The sequence below is a fragment of the Lucilia cuprina genome, chromosome 3, assembly GCF_022045245.1.
Source record: "Lucilia cuprina isolate Lc7/37 chromosome 3, ASM2204524v1, whole genome shotgun sequence".
NCBI lineage: Eukaryota > Metazoa > Arthropoda > Insecta > Diptera > Calliphoridae > Lucilia > Lucilia cuprina.
This window is the reverse complement of record NC_060951.1, coordinates 38837140-38857690: the sequence shown is the minus strand read 5'-3', so window position 1 is coordinate 38857690 and position 20551 is coordinate 38837140. Positions and strand designations below refer to the sequence as shown.

Below are 20551 nucleotides of genomic sequence, written 5' to 3'. Positions count from 1 at the left end.
AATATTAATTTTTTGTTTTCCAAAAACATACAGAGCTCTAGTAAAAACCAAAAAAACACAACATTTTTTTCTAAATCAAAAATTAAAAAGTTTGGAATTTTATAATAAAAAAAAAAACAAAAAATACAACAAAATTAAACAATTTTATTAAAACTACGAAATTTTAACAAAACAAAATCTACATATGAACACAACTCTCCATCTAAAAAAACATGGAAATTTTGGCGAATTCATTAACCAACCGAAGACAAATTGTACAACAAAAGTGTATTTAAAACAAAAAGCGGTAAGTTTTATTAATTCTACTTTTTGTTTTTCTTTCTATATATTTATTTTAAAATATGTATTAATAAATGTCAAGTTTTTCGTTTTTTATTAGTTTTATTGTTTTTGTTTTAAAAAAAAGGAAAACTTTTTAATGAATTTTTAATTAAATACAACATTATAAAGAATTTTATTACTGCTGCATTTTTTCCTATTTTTTTAACCATTTTCTTTGTCTTGTTTAAATTTATTATAAAATGTTGAAAAAAAAAAAAAAATAGAATAAAAATCCTCCGATTCCCTTGTAAATCAAGTCATTGTTTTCTGGTTCTCTACACAATTTTTCATTAATTTTAATCATATTTTTATGTGTAACTTGACTTGTTGTCTAAAAAAAAAATTGCGTGTTAATTTCATGTGCAAAATATTTTATTCAGTTTTTTATTTATTTTGTGTGTTTATTGTTGTTGCTGTTTTATTATTTATAACAATTTATTATAAAAAAAAATTATATTACTAATATACACATATCAGTGAGTCGTCGTCGTTTAGAATTGTATTTATACACCGAGAGAAAAATTGCAATTATATAAACGAGTTCTACGTAATCAGTTTATTTAAAAGGAATTAAACTAAACGCAAATGGCCGACCATATGATACCCTAGAACAGTGTGTATGTTAAAAATTTGGGGTTAGAGTAAATATGGAACTCAGAGATACAAGACGATGCAAAATGATCGGCGACGGCGCAACATTTTCGATTGGTCTCGGCGGCTTATTATAGAAAATATTTTCTTTAGAAATTAATCTTATAAACGTTTATTTTTTAGGTAAAATCTCTGTCAAATAGTCTGTTACACAGGGACCTGTCTCTGTATAAGTTTTTTTTTATAGAAAATTCACAAAAACAACTCTCTCAATTTGTTACAAGAATTTAATAATAGTCACTCTGTTCAAATTGTTTGAATTATTTCCTGAAATACATATTCGATTCCAATCCAGAGATACAAGCCGATGCCAAATGGTCTGCGGCGGCTTGCTTAATATTACAGGCGAACAGCCGCCGACGATTCAAATCTTTATTAGTTTAAACCGGCTTAAGCTTTTGAGCATAGAGAAGACGGTCTTGACAGCGTGGCTTGCAAAATGTAACCTGCGGCCAGCCGCCGCCGATTTGAGTCTTCTCGACTGGTATCTCTGATGGGCCTCTCCTTATTTACGTCACATTGAAGTTATTTATGCAAAATTTCATCGTGATTAAGCTTTTGACCATAAATATAACGACGGTGACATGGCTTGCAAAATATAACCTGCGGCCAGCCGCCTCCAATTTGAGTCTTCTCGGCTGGTATCTCTGATGGGCTTATCTTTATAAATTTACGTCAAATTTCTCGAGCATATTCTGAACTGTTAATAACTGAACTTTGACTACTGTATTTCCCTTCTACAGCTTTTAACGAGTACCTATTAGTAGAACATTAGCAGAACTTAGAAAGTAGGAGAAGTTTAAAGAAAATTGTTGTTTTAGCAAGCAAAAAATGGCCACATTAACTGGCATTCTTAAATCTGGACCTGTTACAATCTTCCACTGAGAAGGTACTAGAAGGTTTTAGAAAGATGGAGAAAAGAATGGGACTGATAAAGGAAGCAATAAATTTCCCAATAAATTGGCCTCATTCTTTTTTGAGGCCACTTTGGACCATTAATTTGGATCCGCAGCACCTTTAGGCGATATTGTAGGGAACGGGAATTAAAATATTTAATATATAAAACTAGTTGTTCAGAAACACATTTCTAGGACGTAGTCGCTTAAGAGTTTTTCAATCATCGATATGGAAGGATGTCATTTTTGGATAAACGTTTTCAAGATATACAGATCTAATTTGGGCTAGAAAAGGTTTAATTTGTTTTACTTTTCTCTCTGCAAGTGCTATATATATCTACATCGGCGCTTATTGTTGGGTGTCTCGGAAAGAATGATAACATCGAAGACGATAAAAAATATTTCCCAAATAGAGGTGAAACTAGCAATGCTTTTACAATTTAAAGAGTTAATTGCATATTCATAAATGGTTTATTGTAGGAATTTTGTATGGAAAATGTGCGTAATAAACCTAAAAGAAACGATTAATTTCTTTATGAATAGGGCGGTTGGTCTATGCCAATTAAGGATCGATGCAGTTTTCTAGAACTTCTACGATCTTACGTGCAATTTTACCATTTTACTTCATTTATACTTAAGATTAGCTTTACCATTATTTTGTGAAAAATCTGACAATTTCGGCATATTTGTGAATTCCAGTCATGTAAAATTGGGTACGCGGTGATCACTTGTGTGTTATCGTTTTCTTAATTCTATTGTTCTTCATAAAAAACATTTTACTTGGACAGAGTGATAACTTAAAAATTCTATAAAAATTTCCAATTTCCTCAAATGCTCATTTATCATAATGAACAAATTTTTCCGTGATCTACAACATTATGAGCAGATAATCATGTTTTCCTTAAAAAAACAACATTAACAACTTTTAACAAGTTTAGTTTGTTAAACTAATGATTTAAAATAAATTTTAAATAAAATAAACATGTCTGTGTTACTACAAAATTATTGTTTCTACAAGTAAGAAAATTTATTATATTTAAAAATTACAAAATTAAACATATTTTATTAAGAACATTGTCTTTTTGCTGTTTGGTTTGTTTTCGTTCCAACCAAACTTTGTACAAAAATAGAAAATATTATACTCTAACTAGATTTCTTACTTAAGACAAGACGATTAAAATGTAAAGATATAAAAGTTGGCCATAACATGATTAATTAAATAGTCAGTCTAATTAATATTAATTAACTCAAAGAAAAAAAATGTTCTTACTTTTTTTAACATTTTGTTGTGCAACTAAAAATGTATACAAGTGCAACTAATTTATACGACTAAATTTTACATTATTATTTTTAATAAACTTTGTAAAAAATTATAATTCAAGTGTAAAAGATGAAAAAAAAACTTAAGTAAATTGTGTAAAAATTAACAAGTTTTTTTTTTGGGTAAGACATTTAATAGATAAATTTCCTTGTTCTTTTTTGAGGAAATTATTTTGGCTTCAAAAGAAATTAATTAAATGACTTCATTAGTCATACATATTGTTGGTGGAGTGTTGTTAGCTAGTTGTTGGGGAAGTATTCACCACAGTTACTACTGCTGTCACAGATCTCCTGTGTACTCAGTAACTACCTGGTTACCAGATCTTGCTTGCGATGTTATTCATTGTAATACTATGGTTTCGCATCCATCGGCACTTGCTGAAGTTATTGCTTTAAAACTCACCATTTGTCGTGGTACTAGGTTATGGGGTGGTAACAGATTGTGGGGTTCAAACAAATCATTCCAAGCTAAGACCGAGGTTACATTTGATCATCAACAGTTTATAGTACCCACAAACCACACCCAGATAAAAAAACATAGCCTAACATGGTTACTATAACTAAACTATGTTCACTGTAACAATATTTATATTTTTATCAAAAACATATAGTTGTTATTTTAGTTCTATATAAAAAACGTTGTTACTGTAGTCATTTTCATGTTCAGGGCAATTATAAATTTGAGTATGATTTACTGAAAAATAATTATTTTTTCAATAACTATGTAATGGTAACTATGAAAACATTTTATGTTACTAACAACCATTTAAACTTACAAATAATCATTATATGTTATGTTGTTCTATGTCTGTTGGTAAAACTACAAATAAACTTTAGCCACACACCTCTAACATATCAATTTTTTGTGTGGGTCGTTTTACGCGACAAAAAATGAACATGCTTTTAGAACATGGTTACCACAACCATGGTTTTTTCTCTGTGTGTAGAAGTATTGGTAGCACCAACTTTCCCCGAAATTGCAATAACACCAAGATGGTGGTTTTCATAAACGTTAAATGCCCCCGGCGGATCCTACTTGTAGCGTTGATCTATTCTACTATTTGACATTTCATTCTTGTTAGTTAGTTTAGTGTGTGTAATATAGTTGTGGCAACTGATCGATACTTAGACATCGATCTCTTCCGCAACTGATTTACCTATTCATTGTTAATATAATTTATCTCCTTGATCATTAAAGACCGATAAAGCACCCAGACGAGATCAGCAATAAACAATCCGTTGTCAATAGTAAGCGTACGTACTTTTGGACAACGGATGTGTATAAAATTTAGATTTTAACAACGTTGCGTTGTCAACATTGCATAGTGTTGTCGTACGTATGTAAATACTTTGACAACGGAAATTGGAAAATTTTGGTGACAATTTGGTACCCGGCGTGTATATTTCTTTTCCCTCTGTGTACGATAGATCATCTGCGAATCCAATAGTTGTTAGAGATTCTAGCTTGACTACCAGAGTTTTCTATGTGATTTAATTTACATCCACTACCATACCTTGTAAGAGATATAAAGAACAGTTTCTTTTTCTACTTTATTATTGAAAATATTTTAGACGTTAATTTAAAATAATTCAATAAATCGACGTTTACATTTTAATATATAATTTGCCTGCAACATGAAGCTGAAAAAAAAGAATCCTTCAAAAGGATTATTATTTGTATTTAAAACTCAACTGTACTTTATCACCAAATGCAATGTGAAAATATCATATAAAACCAAATTTTTTCTTCCAATTCTACTTTTTTTGGGCAAAATATAAAAAAAGGAATATTGCGAAAAAAATAAATATTTTAAAAGAAAATAAAATAGAAATCAATAAATACCACATCAAATGCTCCAAACACGGTAAATAACCACCTTTACCATCATGCCACAAACAGACGCACAAATGTACCCACACTGCACAGAACAACAGCAAACCCCCATCCACACAACACTCCCTTTTACTTTTCGTCAGTCAACATGCAGTCACTCTACTCTACTTCCCATTCAAAAACCAACTCAAACCTCAATTTTATTGCCAAAAAAGTGAAGTAAAATATACGTATTAAGTAAAAGAAGCAAAGAAAACGTAAAAGCAACTCCAAACTCCCCCCTAAAAGTATACTCCTGAAAATAAACATAAGTATACATATATAAATGCAGCAAATACATATAAATACTTGCTACTGCCTCTGGTCTATTATCCTTTTTTTTATTAAACAAATACCCACACACTCACACACCTTACTACTAATGTATTGAGAAAAAAATATATATATTTTATATATTTTTCTATATACATATGTACATATAAAAAAATTGTTACCAAAATAAGACAAAACATTGCCAAAAAAAAGAACAAACCAAGTTAAAAATTTTTCATATAAATGTAGAATTCTTTGTACATTTTCTTAATTTTTTTGTACTTATAACTGAAACAACAAAAAATATCTACATGTATAAATAACAAATGCATTTTGTAAAAAGGAATAATATTTTATACATACATGCATACATATATGTATATGTATATTACATTTTATTCATTTACAGGATACAATTCTCACATACATTAAGTTCATCTACTGATGTATGTTTTTACAGGTTCGTTTGTATTTGTTTTATGCCTGTAAAGTGTATAAAAAGACAAAACGACAGTCAACAGTAGCGAACAGATAGACCGATTGACAGAAATACCAAACCAAATTACGAAAAGTACATTTTTTTTACATGAATGTTGTAGAATATTCGAATTTTATTTGATTGGCTAGGTTTGTGAATTAAAAGAATGGAATTATTTGGAAACTAGTTGGTGAGAACTGCGCGAGGTGAATGGGACTATCTGGCCGACGAGATGCGTAAACTAGATTATTAGCTTGGCGATCATTTAAAAGGCATGATATTTAATCAAACTTATGGGCCGCTTCATAATACGTTGGACAAAATGTGATGTCAGCAGCTACATTTCCCCCCGGGGGCAAGTTACCACCTTGGTGTTTATGCAATCCCGGTTTATAAAAAGGTGGCCAATACCTCTAGTCTGGCCGGGACTAAACAATTGGTTACAGTCTACTGTTTGGCTTAGTCCCTGCATAGATTAAAAAGAGGTCAGACCAGAGCACCGCATAATCTGGTAATACGGGTGGCCAGTTGCCCGCAGGACTATGTCCTGGCTGGTCAGTTGGTTGAGGTTCCTTCGGGATCCACGTAGTGGCTGGGGTTTAAACCCAAATTCGCGGGAAGAGTGAGTTGCGGTTAAAAGGTTGATGTACGGTAAAGTCAATATTTCGGGATAAGGTGGAAATGAGTTGGTATTAATTTTATATGATACGTGATGAATGTGGGGTACAACGGGCCTCATCCCAACCGTCTACCTATAATGAGTGTGTATGTTCTTCTCTTATAAATGTGTAGGATAAATGAGTTGTTTGCTGGGTTGTCTGATGATAGGAGAAAGATATCATATACACATGATACCATTGAATTTTTCTTTCTTGTCCAGATATGTTCAGAGTGTCCCTTAGAGTAAGAACAAAGTCTTGGCTTATTTAATGGATTCGTATCCTAACTGTGCACTAAATTTGAGAAGTTTAAACAAAATGATAACACTAGTCTTTGAAATCGAACTTTCAAAATAATTTGAAAGTTTTTGATTTAACGAGAAGGATTTGAAGGACCTTGAGGGTTATGCTGATCTTCTGAAACAATTAAGGAATAATAATACGATTGGGAATAAAATTGCATAGACCCTGATATATTGGAGATGAATATTTAGAATATTCACCCCATCAGTTATGTGCATAGTGTCCTTTCAACTGAAAGTGCAACTCTTAGACAACTTCATAAAAGTAATGCTTAAACAAAATCTGTAGAAATTTTTCGTTGCGTTTTGTAATCAAAACGATCATAGATTTGGCACGATCGTTCATTTATCAACTTAGCAGATACATTACATTTTAAGTGAAAGTTAAAGAAGTTAAACCTCCAACTATCATGCTGCAGTATCTTTTAATTGACTGTGGTTTTTACCTGGCTGAGCTTTACCACAAATACATTGGCTACTGATCGTCTTCGAATCCATTAACTGCTGTTAGAGTCTAACATAATAACACGGTTCACTGTGTGCTTCATTGCAATATTGATCGTTATCATATCGGTTTTCATCCATCGCTATGTTCTCAAGTTTTATTTTTAATTCTTAGACGATTTTGTGGAACGTTTAAAACCTACATCGGATAAAAGGTACCTGACTGATCGTCTTCGAATCCAGTAGCTGAATAAAACGGTTCACTGTGTGATTCATTGCAAAAATGATTGTTATCATGCCAGCTTTCATTCACTGCTATTTCCTAGTTTTGTTTTTAATATTTTGACGATTTTGTGGAATGTTTAAAACCTACATCGGGTAAAAGATCAGTGTGGTTTTACGCCAAGATCAACAAACGCTGAAAACAAGGCCTGATCACAGCATCCAATTGTTTTATAATAATTTTTGGGATAATCGGAACAGGTATTTTAAACAAATTGAAGTTCAATAAAATATCAGTTCAAAGACTTGCCACCAGCAAAGTCACAAACTACCTATCGATTAGTTTATTACTTATTGAATAGATTTTGTATAATGAAAGTATTGCAATGCAATTTACTATAATATTTGCTCGTTATAGTAATAATTCTTTTACAAAATTCAATGTTAATAATCGACACTTTTAACTATCTGCATACTGCCAAAAAATATGCATGCAGGCATGCATGAATATATTTTTATATAATTTTCGTTTTGTACGAAAATATATATTTTTTATTTATATTCTTACTTTTTATTTTGGAATTTTGATGTACCAAGCTATATGTGTATGTATCATCAAATAACACATGTTTATGTAGAGTAACCCTCATATAATCGTATAGAGAGAGACATGCTCGAAAAAACACACACAAAATAAGAAAACAAAAAAAGCATATTCCCAAAAAAAAGTAAGAAAATAAAAAGAAGTTTTATTTTAAAATATGTAGGCAAAAAGTAGAAAACATAAAATTACATTAAAAATAAAGAAGACCAAAATGTATACAATATATTTTGCCAGGACATACACATATTTTACTCACACTCAATTTGTATGTGTGGTTGTGTGTAAAAGCCTAGTATGTGGTAATCACCAATACTCACACATTCTCACAAAAAACAAACAATTGCCAAAAATTTTAAACCCAAAATAAAAATTTCGTTTTTTTTTCTGTTGTTGAACTGCAACACATACCTCTTCACAAACACAAAAGTATTTATGTTTAACAACCAAAAAAAAAACAGTAACCTTTATATTCGTATTGTACTTAAAACAAAAAACCCTTTTTTCGGCAACTGCATTTTAAAAAGGTCCTGGATAATATCAAACAAAATTCTGTTACTGCAGTTAGACGCAACTGCGACGTATACTTAATAATTAAAGTCGAAATAAAAAGAAAACAAAGCAAATAAATAAAACCAAAATAAAACACAATACACACACTCAATATATCCTGGTACAATCATCGTAGCGTATTTTTATCCTTCTAAGTAAAGTGTATGCAAATAAATCGTTTAAGGACCTAACGGAAACATTATATATTTTTAGGAAGCGTATGTTTTAATAGCTTAGTAAAAATTATTTTTTTAGTAGAGTTCTAGATTAGTTCTATTACAGTTCAAGTTCAGTTATATTTCGGTTCTATTTTATTTATTTTTCAGCTCTAGTTAAATTCTTGTTCTGTTCTACTTCGGTACTTGTTAAGTTCTATTTCATTTTTAGTTCAGTTCTAATTTAGTTCCAGTCCAGTTCTTCTTTAGTTCTAGTTCAGTTCAAGTTCAGTTCTAGTTCAGTTCTAGTTCAGTTCTAATTTAGTTCCAGTCCAGTTCTTCTTTAGTTCTAGTTCAGTTCAAGTTCAGTTCTAGTTCAGTTCTAGTTCAGTTCTAGTTCAGTTCTAGTTCAGTTCTAGTTCAGTTCTAGTTCAGTTCTAGTTCAGTTCTAGTTCAGTTCTAGTTCAGTTCTAGTTCAGTTCTAGTTCAGTTCTAGTTCAGTTCTAGTTCAGTTCTAGTTCAGTTCTAATTCAGTTCTAGTTCACTTCTTGTCCAGTTCTAGTTTAGATCTAGTTCAGTTCTAGTTCATTTCAAGTTAAGTTCTAATTCAGTTCTGTGCAAGAAAAATTTAAATAATTTAAAATGTTCCTAATTTGTTTTTAAAGGGTTAAGTGTACGGTTTTAAACAGCTTTCTTTTTTGTTAGTTGTTAACGTTTTTGTTTTTTTTGTCCTGTGTTTGTTTTTGGTCTGATTAATTGAAGTGTGAGTTACAAAAGCTAAAAACCGCCGTTATATTCATACATCGCTGAATCGTCGCAACCTTATAAACATTTTAAACGCCACTGTCGCTTTTAAGGTAAATTTGTTAATATATATGTATGTATTTGTGTGTACACAATATTCATCATATTGTATACACAGTGCATTTATATTTCACTTTTTCTTGGTTTTATTTGGACACTCTTTTACTCCTCGCTCTTCGCTAGCCAAGTCCAACAAACAACGTCGACATACTTTCAGTTATCCTTTTTTCGTCCTCTTTATATGTATATAAGTGTGCGTTTATGTGTGAGTATGAGTTTTTGCTTGTTTTGTCGCTGTTAATTTTTATAAGAGTGGGTAATCAACATATGCACATGTTTCAGTTCACCCCGTCAAAATTGCATTTCGTTTCATCATCAACATCTTTTCTTACTTTTATTTTTCGACTGAAAAATTGCACATGCATACAAATTTTTGGCAACTTTTTTTTGCTTTCTTTTGTTTTGCAATACAAACAAATAAAGAAAGAAAAAACACCAAAAAATTGTTTCCTAAAAAGAAAATGTAAAATTAACCCTTAATATTTTATTTAAAGTGAAAAATTGAATTTGCTTTTGCTAAAAGTGCATATTTGAAATATTTTATATTTTATGTAAACGAAAAAAAAATCGATTTGTCTGGAAAAATTATTGATTTAAATTTGCTGAAAGTTTTGCAGGAACATTGTTTATTTTGTAAAATATAATTTACTTTGCATGTAGGACTATATTTTAGTGATCGATTACTTAGACAGTCTATTATCATTACCTGATCAACGTCTTTAAATATTAGGAGTATTAGAACGGAACTAGAACTGAACTAGAACTGAACTAGAACTGAACTAGAACTGAACTAGAACTGAACTAGAACTGAAATAGAACTGAACTAGAACTGAACTAGAACTGAACTAGAACTGAACTAGAACTGAACTAGAACTGAACTAGAACTGAACTAGAACTGAACTAGAACTGAACTAGAACTGAACTAGAACTGAACTAGAACTGAACTAGAACTGAACTAGAACTGAACTGGAACTGAACTAGAACTGAACTAGAACTGAACTAGAACTGAACTAGAACTGAACTAGAACTGAACTAGAACTGAACTAGAACTGAACTAGAACTGAACTAGAACTCAACTAGAACTGAACTAGAACTGAACTAGAACTGAACTAGAACTGAACTAGAACTGAACTAGAACTGAACTAGAACTGAACTAGAACTAAACTAGAACTAAACTAGAACTGAACTAGAACTGAACTAGAACTGAACTAGAACTGAACTAGAACTGAACTAGAACTAAACTAGAACTGAACTAGAACTGAACTAGAACTGAACTAGAACTAAACTAGAACTAAACTAGAACTGAACTAGAATTGAACTAGAACTGATCTAGATCTGAACTAGAACTGAACTAGAACTAAACTAGAACTAAACAGAAATAAACAGAAATAAACAAAACTAAAGAGAACTAAACAGAACCGAACTAGAACTGAACTGGAATTGAACTAGAACTGAACTAGAACTAAACTAGAACTGAACTAGAACTGAACTAGAACTGAACTAGAACTGAACTAGAACTGAACTAGAACTGAACTAGAACTGAACTAGAACTGAACTAGAACTGAACTAGAACTGAACTAGAACTGAACTAGAACTGAACTAGAACTGAACTAGAACTGAACTAGAACTGAACTAGAACTGAACTAGAACTGAACTAGAACTGAACTAGAACTGAACTAGAACTGAACCAGAACTGAACTAGAACTGAACTAGAACTGAACTAGAACTGAACTAGAACTGAACTAAAACTGAACTAGAATTAAAATAGAACTGAACTGAATTTCAACTAGATCAGAACTAAAACTGACCTAGAACTAAAAAATATCTACACTGCATGTTTATTATTTCCTATTTCTAAATGTTAACAATATGTATGCCATTTGTCAAACCCTTCACATAAATTATTGTCCTTTACTAAATTGTATGTCTACTCCTAATTAAAATCATCAATAATAAATTCCTTTGGCATAATGGATCTAATCGTTCAAAACAAGCAATTAAACAACTTTGTACAACACCACATATTATTGCCAATCTAGACGATTGTCATTTAAAACGGCAACAGCAACAACAACAGCATATTGATTATTACCCATAAAAAATAAAATTACAGTGAAAAACTAACCACAAGAAAATCTATCTAAAGTGCTAGAAAACAAATCGTTTTACATGTTCAAACATTTCAATACAAAATGATAACAATATTTTTTTTACCTCACTTAAGCCTCAGCTTTTCCTTATAGCCAAACTCTTATAACTTGGCTCAAGAAATAAAAAGTGCGTTAACACATATACTCGTACCCATGTACATAAGATTTTCATGTTTTCTGGTGTATAATGAATGAATTTTTAAAAGATTATCAACATTATTCATTAAGACACCATCGAGAGTTAATTTACAACCTCACAACACAGTGCTGCAAAAAAGTAATGAACCTACACATACAAACTTGTTGGAGTTTGAATTATACAAAATAAGGAAAGAGAGCTTTACTTGTCCATCGTTCTTGTTTTCTGTAGAGCAATATATGTATTTGCGTTTATTTTTTAGTCAAGACTTTTTTAATGTAATTTACAAATGCGTTTTGTGTGCACCATCAATTATGATAATTATCAGTTTTATTGACATGGCCTGTTGAAGTAGCAACTTAAAGAAGCCACGAAAATATAAAGCGAAATAATAAAAATCGTGGCAATAAAGTTAAAAAATTATAAAGATACACATACTCTTATAATGCAAGTTGTAAATTTTTTAATCCCGTTTAAGAGCAACCTAATACACACACTTCTCTTGCACAGGTTATTTTTTTTTAACAGACCAAACTCCATACACATGAATGAATGTTGTGATGTATGAAAAACTTTAGCCTCTAATACGCATGCGTGGCTTAAAAAGTATTTATATTTTCTTGAAATGCCTTTATATTGTGAAGAAAGGGAAGATCATCCTTCTTCTTGTGTTCTATTCTATTCTGTGTATTCATGTAGCAGCATGTGTCATTATGTTAATTGTAGCTGGCGCTTGAACCATAAAAAAATTTAAAACAGCATTTTTACTCGTATTTTGTTTTTGTTGGCTTTAAATCTATTGTGCATGTATATGTTAGGAATATATCAAAGTGTAGAACAGTGGTTTTGTTGAAAGGAATACACGAGTAAAATTTTGTAATTGTTCTATACAATCTTTTTGTTCTATACAACGGAATTCTCCATTGTGATTATTGATACAAGAAAAAAAAATGGCGTGACTAACTACTGAGAAAGTGTCTTGATCATTGTCTTGAAAAACATTATGGTCCCACACTGATTTTAAGACATTCAGGGCCTGGACATAGTCCTTATATCAAGGGCTGATGGAAACTATTCTGTAAATTTATGTTGGTTTAAACTCGTTGAAATATATGTTGAATAAACAAATTAAAGTCAATTTACGAGAAAGACTTCGACCTGTTCAATCAGTGCTCAATAGACGTATCAAATCGGTATTTTCCATAACTGTGACCGGTTTTTAGATTGTATCCAACAGAAATTAATAGCAATTATTACACGGCTATTATTTCTAAGTTAATATGAAAGTGGTAAATGATTTGCGGTAATCAACGGCTGCAACTTGTAATTAAATAGCTACTGGAGTTTATCAGGAAATCTTAGTTTCAGTAAATTATATATAATTTCAGATCTGACCAGACCCCTTAATCACAGAAACCCCTATAACGTTTATTGGGGACCATTGCGAAAAGAACTTGGATTAAGATCTACATTTAAGACTTCAAATAGTGTACAATATTAGTTTAAAGGATCTAAATTGTTATAGCACAGCTGCGCGAGAGGGATATTATTATTTAGAATGATCTCTTAAATCTTTAACTCTGATTGAATCTGATTTACATCACGATGAGAAAAAACGTAATCATTTCGATCTTTGATTGCAATGGATACTACGAATAATAAGCCAGAGTTTCATCAAGTTTCTTCTCCTGAACCTCTTCTTTAGGCTGGATAGTTATGAACTTGTATTGAGTTCCTCTTGTGAAACTATGCAGACTGTGAGAAACATACTTAGCGATCGTTTTATCTTACGGACTAAGTTGATTGGTGTTAAATAACTAAGGAGATGATCCCGTTTTACATTGACATTTATGAGAACTTAAATTCTCAACTCTAATTGAGTCTGAGAAATTTCCATTACTAAAAGAAAGAACATTCTGCCTGCGATCTTTAAAGGCAATGGATTTAGCGAATTTTAAGGCGGAGTTTAAAAAAGTTTATAGTTAAGAACTTGCATTTAATTCCTTTCTGGTTAACATAGAAAACTGCAAAATGTGAGAAACATTCTTAGCGATCGTTTGTCATAGTCAATAAAGATGATTCCGTTGGGCATTGACATTCATGAGAACTTTAATTTTCAGGTTTGATTGAGTCTGAGAAATGTCTATCACAGGGAGGCAAAACATCGAGCGATCTTTAACGCAATGGATTCTACGAAGAGAGCGGCAGAGTCTATCATTTTGTTTTTGATGTATAGTTAAGAACTTACATTCAGATCCTTTTGGATAACTAAGCATAATGTTAGAAACATTCTTAATGAACGGTTGTCTTTCGGATGAAGTTGATTCGTATTAAGTAGCCAAGGAAAATAATTCCTTAATGCATTAACATAAGTGAGAACAAAAATTGTCAAATCTAATTTAGTCTAAAATGTTTATTGAAGACAGAAAGAACATTCTCAGTGCGAACTTTACGAAGAGTACTGAGAAGTTTAACCAAGTTCCAAAACGATATGTGTAAGAAACATTCTTAGCGATCGGCGGTTGTCTTTCTGATGATCTTCGTTGGCTGTTACTTTGTAACTTTCGATATAGCAAAGCTGATTTTGAAGATAATTAGCTGGGAATTTATGAACTCTGTGTGATCGAGGACGATGTACATCATATGCATTCAAAAACTGATCTTCCATTGCTATATATGTGTTAGGAGTACAAAGGAAGTTCAACCGATTAGAGTTTATGGAAAATCAAATTGACCGTTAAAGGATTTCTCTCAAAAGAAAAATTTTTTATGAAATGCAACTATGTCCGGAGAGTGATCTGAGATTAAACGATCACTGTGATCACTACGAATAACTTGACTTAATCATTTTAACAACGCAACTGCGTGAGCGTATGCAATTCTAAGATTATTTTTCATGTTTTTTTTGCTCTTTTCATCATTATTTAAAACAAATGCAAAAAAAAAAGAAAGATTGAGAAAAGTTAGAAACCTAAAAAACAGTTTTCCAAACACTGATGAATGATGAGCTTAGAATATATAGTTTTAGGCAACAACAACATTTACGTGTTTGCCGACAATTTTACTCAGATAACTTAAGACATAAAACTCTGATATTTTTTCCATTTGTAAGTCATTTGAAGTTTTCAATTTGTGTGTTAGATTTTTTTTTCGCTCTGGTCTGTTTTTTTTCTTTTGCGTGTCTCTTCTTTGTCTTATCTATATTTATAACTTCATAATTTTATACGCATTAATGATGATGCTGCTTGTTCCTGGCATTTGCCATGCCATTTTGACATATGTGCGTTTTGCTTTTTGTTCTTAAAATTGACTGAGTATTCTGCTGCAAGTCTGTCCATCCGTTTGTTTGACCGTTTGCATTGGTCTGTCATTATTAATGCTGGTTTTTATAATTGATGATGATTAAATCAATGCTACCGCGATTTTTCATTGTGTATGTATGTTTGGTTATTGCATTCGGACATTTAACACAGCTTCTGCACTTTTTTCACGCAATTTTTCATTTACCACTTGGAAGTTGGTAGTTGATGTTTGCAACATCTCCCCTTTTTTTCTTGTAACATGTGAGTCTGTATGTCTGTCTGTCTATCTTTTTTATTCTTATCGTAATAATATTAAGTAATTTGACTCTTTGGGTCAGAGCACAAGAAATGAATTACAAATTCCTTTTTGATCTTTAACACATTTTTTTCTCTTGAAGATGTCGAACTTGTATGAATGTACAATATAATCTGCTGATTCACAGCTATTTTTACAGGTGCATCATTTTAGTAGTTCTGTTTTTTCCCATAAATTCTTCTTTTTAATCTAGCGCCACTTTTTTTGTTTTTTTTCTTATTTAGTTTTTGTCGTGTACATAACTTCAATATTAAAATTGCTGCCGCCAATGGTGTATAGTCCAGTAGCCAGTTCCAGTTCCAATTAAGATCTTCTTCCACTTAGTAATGGCTGGAATTGTTGGTGGCTAAGTAGTTGGTCGTTTGGTTGGTTGTCTTGTTTATGGCATCTTTATTTTCTTGCGTCCATTCTTTCTGTATTTCTTGCTGTTTTGTTATTTCTGTTGAGCAATGCGTAAAATAATTATTTAATAGCACTTTTGTTATTAATGCTATTTTAATGTTTTTTTATTCCATTCCATTTCATGTCTTCTTTTTATTTTATCCTGTAATTTTGTGGTATTAAAATTATTTTAATTGGTTTATGGATCATACGGAATGGAGAATGGATGGTGTGGTGTTTCATTAAAATCATTCCTTTGAATTAAAGAAAAAAAATGCCAAGAAATATTGTATTAAGTTTATGTGAGAGTTTTGGGGATAAGGCGTAAGTTAAGTTGCAACAACATTTTATTTTATTAATGGTTTATAAAACAAAATAAATCGTTTATAAGAAAAAGTTTTGTTTATGCATGAGGCCTTTAGAGTGTTCGATCAATTACTTCATTTCGCACCAATAATGGAGTTTTTTTTTTCGTATATTCACCTTGGATTAAACCGTTCATAAAATCGCTATCTAGTGTCCTAAACGTATGTGCCGCTAGGACCGGTGATTGACGAAGGAAGTGGGTGAATTCCTGATCTTCTTCTGAGGTGAAATGTTCTGGTTTTCAAGGAGTATGTCTGAAATTAAATTAAAAATTTTATTTTTGCGTCAAAGGAGACTGTCGCCAGTTTATAGCGACAAGTTGTTGGACAACCAAGACCCTGAAATCGCCAATAGTTCAGTAACAAGTAAGAAAGTATAGTCGGACATGGCCGACCATATAATACCCTACACCATGAGTATGTTTTTAAAAGTTTTATATTTTATAAAATAACTTTTATGTTGAATTTCATCTTAATTCCAAAGTATTTATGCAATTTATTGAAAAAAAAAAAACAAAATTTTCTATATGAAGCTTTATGTAGAATATAGGTCAAACATGTGCCGACCCTCATTAAATTTGGGAAAAGGGTATAATTTAAAATAACATTTTGTTTTGTTGAGTTTCAATGTGATACAAATGGTTACAAGTAAATTTTAGACGTTTAAGACATTTTTGAAGGGGGGTTTGTATGGGGGCTAGGTTCGATCATTACGAAAATCTGCAGTGTCATTTATACTTATATAAAATTTATTTGTGTCAATTTTTTAGAGAGATAATAGTATATTTGGCGTAATTATGGCATAAAAAGCCCAAATCGGGAGGTGGGGTTGTATGGGGGTTAGGTGAAATAATGAACCGATTTCAACCATTTTCAAAAGGATTTGATCCTGTGCAAAGAAACATGCTTGGTCCAAATTTCATCAAATTATATTGAAAATTGCACACAATGTTTACAGCCAGCCAGCCGGACAGACGGATTCTGAATCGATCGGTATACTACATCAGCACAAACGTATAATACCCTCCCCACTATAGTGGTGTAGAGTATAAATATGTGTTTAAATGGAGTTAGGAGCTCGATCTGTGGTCATTCTCAAATTTATTCCATGTGTTAGTTAGTTAGTTAGTTAGTTAGTTAGTTAGTTATTTACTTAGTTAGTTAGTTAGTTAGTTAGTTAGTTAGTTAGTTAGTTAGTTAGTTAGTTAGTTAGTTAGTTAGTCAGTTAGTTAGTTTGTTAGTTAGTTAGTTAGTTAGTTAGTTAGTTAACTTCTTACTTAGTTAGCTTATTAGTTAGTTAGCTTATTTACATATATTATCCAGTTCCGCCCATTTTTGCTATCAATAGAAACAAAATCATTTCTCGCCCTCTATTCAAAAATGCGGGGCTCCATGTTTTATATTATAAATTGTTAATTTTACAGTTTAATTTGGTTTTAAATCCCAAAGTTTATAAACATATGATGTAACTTAGCAACACAAATTGAAACGATTAATTAAAACTTAAATTCAAAGTATAACCTTGAATTTTTTTGTTTTTCTAAAATTCATTCAAAGTCAAAATTCACTAATGCATTATTATGGTTTTGATTACTTCTGAAAAAGTTCCCCAAATTTAACACTTTTAAAATTCATCATGATGACTTATATTTTTTTTAACAAAACAATAATAAAGTTTATTTTTTTAATCTTGAGCAAATTTCTGAGTCATTAATGAACGAATAAGAATTCAAATTTTAGTATTAAAGGAATGTGTAGCTTTGATTTCTAGTCTTACCATTTTTTTATCTTCTCCCTTTAGTTAAGTGTTTTGCATTATTAATTGCATAAATACATATTCATAGTTTTTTTTTTAGTTCAAATTTATTTAAATTATTTTTCTCCATTAAAAGTCAAAAGCGTATAGTTTAAAACATATTGGTCAATTTCAAGAAATTTACACAAAAACCTTTTAATTTTTAGTGTTTAATGATTAAATAAACAATTTATTTGTAAGCAGTTTTTTACCAGTTTTCCATTCGTTTATTTGAGTCAATATTAAGTATATGTCCATACTTCTGTCTGACTACACTTTACGCTCTAAATACTCGAAAAATAATCAACTTGTACATCAAAAACAAAAAAAGAACAAGAACTGTTGAAAAAAAATAAAACTTAAATTAACGACATCACAAAAAATAGTAATATTTAAATGTTGTATCATGAAATTCATACCCATCCGAAAAAAAATTTTACAAAGGGGTTCTTCCGCTTTTTCTCATTAACCAAACTCCCTGTTTCGGTTTAGTTCAAGTGCGAGCTAGTGAGTGTGTGTACATCACATCAGGGCATTGTATTCCATTTCTTAGGTGAAAAACAGCCAGACTTGTGTAAACTACATTTTAAATAAATTTTATAATGATTTTTATTATTATATTAACAACCCCTATTCAAGTTAACAAAATATCTACCGAAAATTCATACCAAAAATAAACTCTTTAACAATTTTATTTCTTTATATTTGGTAAAACAACATGCACTTGGTCATCATTATATTTTAGACAAATGTTGTTGTTGTTGTTGTTTGTCGGCAAAAAATAATGTAAAGAATGTGCTGCGTTTCTAAACACAAAGAAACTAAAATGTAATATTTGCCTTTATTAACCTTTCAACTTAACTGTTTGTTTATAACGACTGCAAGTAAAACCGCAAACAATTTTATATTTACCTACGAGTCAGACATGTGTAAACGCATTTACTGTTCGGTGTAACAGTATGTTTGTCTCACAATTACAAAATGGTTGTTTAATCAGGAGAAAACTATTATTTCTACCTTTATTTTTATACAGCATTTATAATTTTTACCTCAAAATTGTATATATATATCTTGAACCGTTTATGTAAGTAGTAATTTTGCTCAGCTCTGGCAATTGTTTAGTCTAAACAAATGTTTGTGGCTTTAACAACATGTCAATTAGTCATAATGTTTATTAGAATAATAGTTTAGGTTTAAAATTTAATAACAAGATGAAGGATGTTATTGTTTACCAGCTACTTAGGGGTTGCTTTGTAATTGTATAAATGATGTTAAGTATAGAGCCGAACTATAGCTAAACTAGAACAGAACTGAAACAAAGTTAAAACAGAACTAGAACAGAACTAGAACAGAACTAGAACAGAACTAGAACAGAACTAGAACAGAACTAGAACAGAACTAGAACAGAACTAGAACAGAACTAGAACAGAACTAGAACAGAACTAGAACAGAACTAGAACAGAACTAGAACAGAACTAGAACAGAACTAGAACAGAACTAGAACAGAACTAGAACAGAACTAGAACAGAACTAGAACAGAACTAGAACAGAACTAGAACAGAACTAGAACAGAACAGAACTAGAACAGAAATGGAACAGAACTGAACTAAAACAAAACTAGAACAGAACTAGAACATAGTGAAAATTTAAATTATTTTAAACTTTCGTATTAAGATCCAATATTCAATTAAAAGTTTTAATTTTTTACTTAAAACTTCAATTAAACTTGAAACTAAATTATGCTCTATACATTATTCCTTCCAATATCTCCATCCGTTCCTATAAAAGCAACAATAAAAAACCCCATAAAGAAAATAAATCCTGTGGTGCAGCATTATAATGAGAAAACAACAGCTCATTGAGTGTGGCTGCATATCAGAGATCAATTGTTGTGGCACTTCCTATGGCGCTAAAATCAACATTTACGAAAAAACGTTACCCCCGCTTACAACAACAAAATACACTAAAGCTTAAACAACAAGACTATTAAAAATTTTCAGAAAAAAATGAAAAAAGGCATTATCATCAGCAGCAACCTGGTTAATTGTAATAAATGCAGCAGCAGCAACCTCGAGAAAAATCATATATTCGCACAAACTGCATATGAATTTTTCATAATGCTTCCATAGGTTTTATTGCATGTAGTCATACTGCTCACTGATGATGACGACGACAACAGTAACGATGATGATGATGTTTCCTTATTGCAGGATGATGGTTTTTTTTCTTTCATTTGTCCCAATTTTTTGGTTATCTTTATTCGGCTATAGAATGAAATTACACAAACTAAATTTAGCAAAAGAAGAAGAATGTGGAGGAGAGTAGGAAGAAGTCTTGCAGCAAGCAGTAGCATTGAGGCATTAAATGTAAGCAAATGCTGTTGTGTATTGCATGTGCATTACTACAAGCAACAGCAGCAGCGCCAGCAGCATGAGAATTTGATGATATTTTATGATATTGTAGGTTTTTTATTATTTTCTTTTTTATTTATT

General features: G+C 31.0%; 1 protein-coding gene across 4 annotated transcripts in view; it reads left to right on the top strand.

Annotated features, from left to right (window-relative positions):
* The first annotated feature begins 56 nt into the window (after positions 1-56).
* Positions 57-20551, top strand: part of LOC111686739 — a 362875-nt gene continuing 342380 nt past the window's right edge. For all 4 annotated transcript variants that reach the window (XM_046947207.1, XM_046947209.1, XM_046947205.1 and 1 more), the window contains exon 1: positions 57-286. The gene's annotated coding sequence lies outside the window, so the exon portion shown is untranslated. The remainder of the gene's footprint in view (positions 287-20551) is intronic.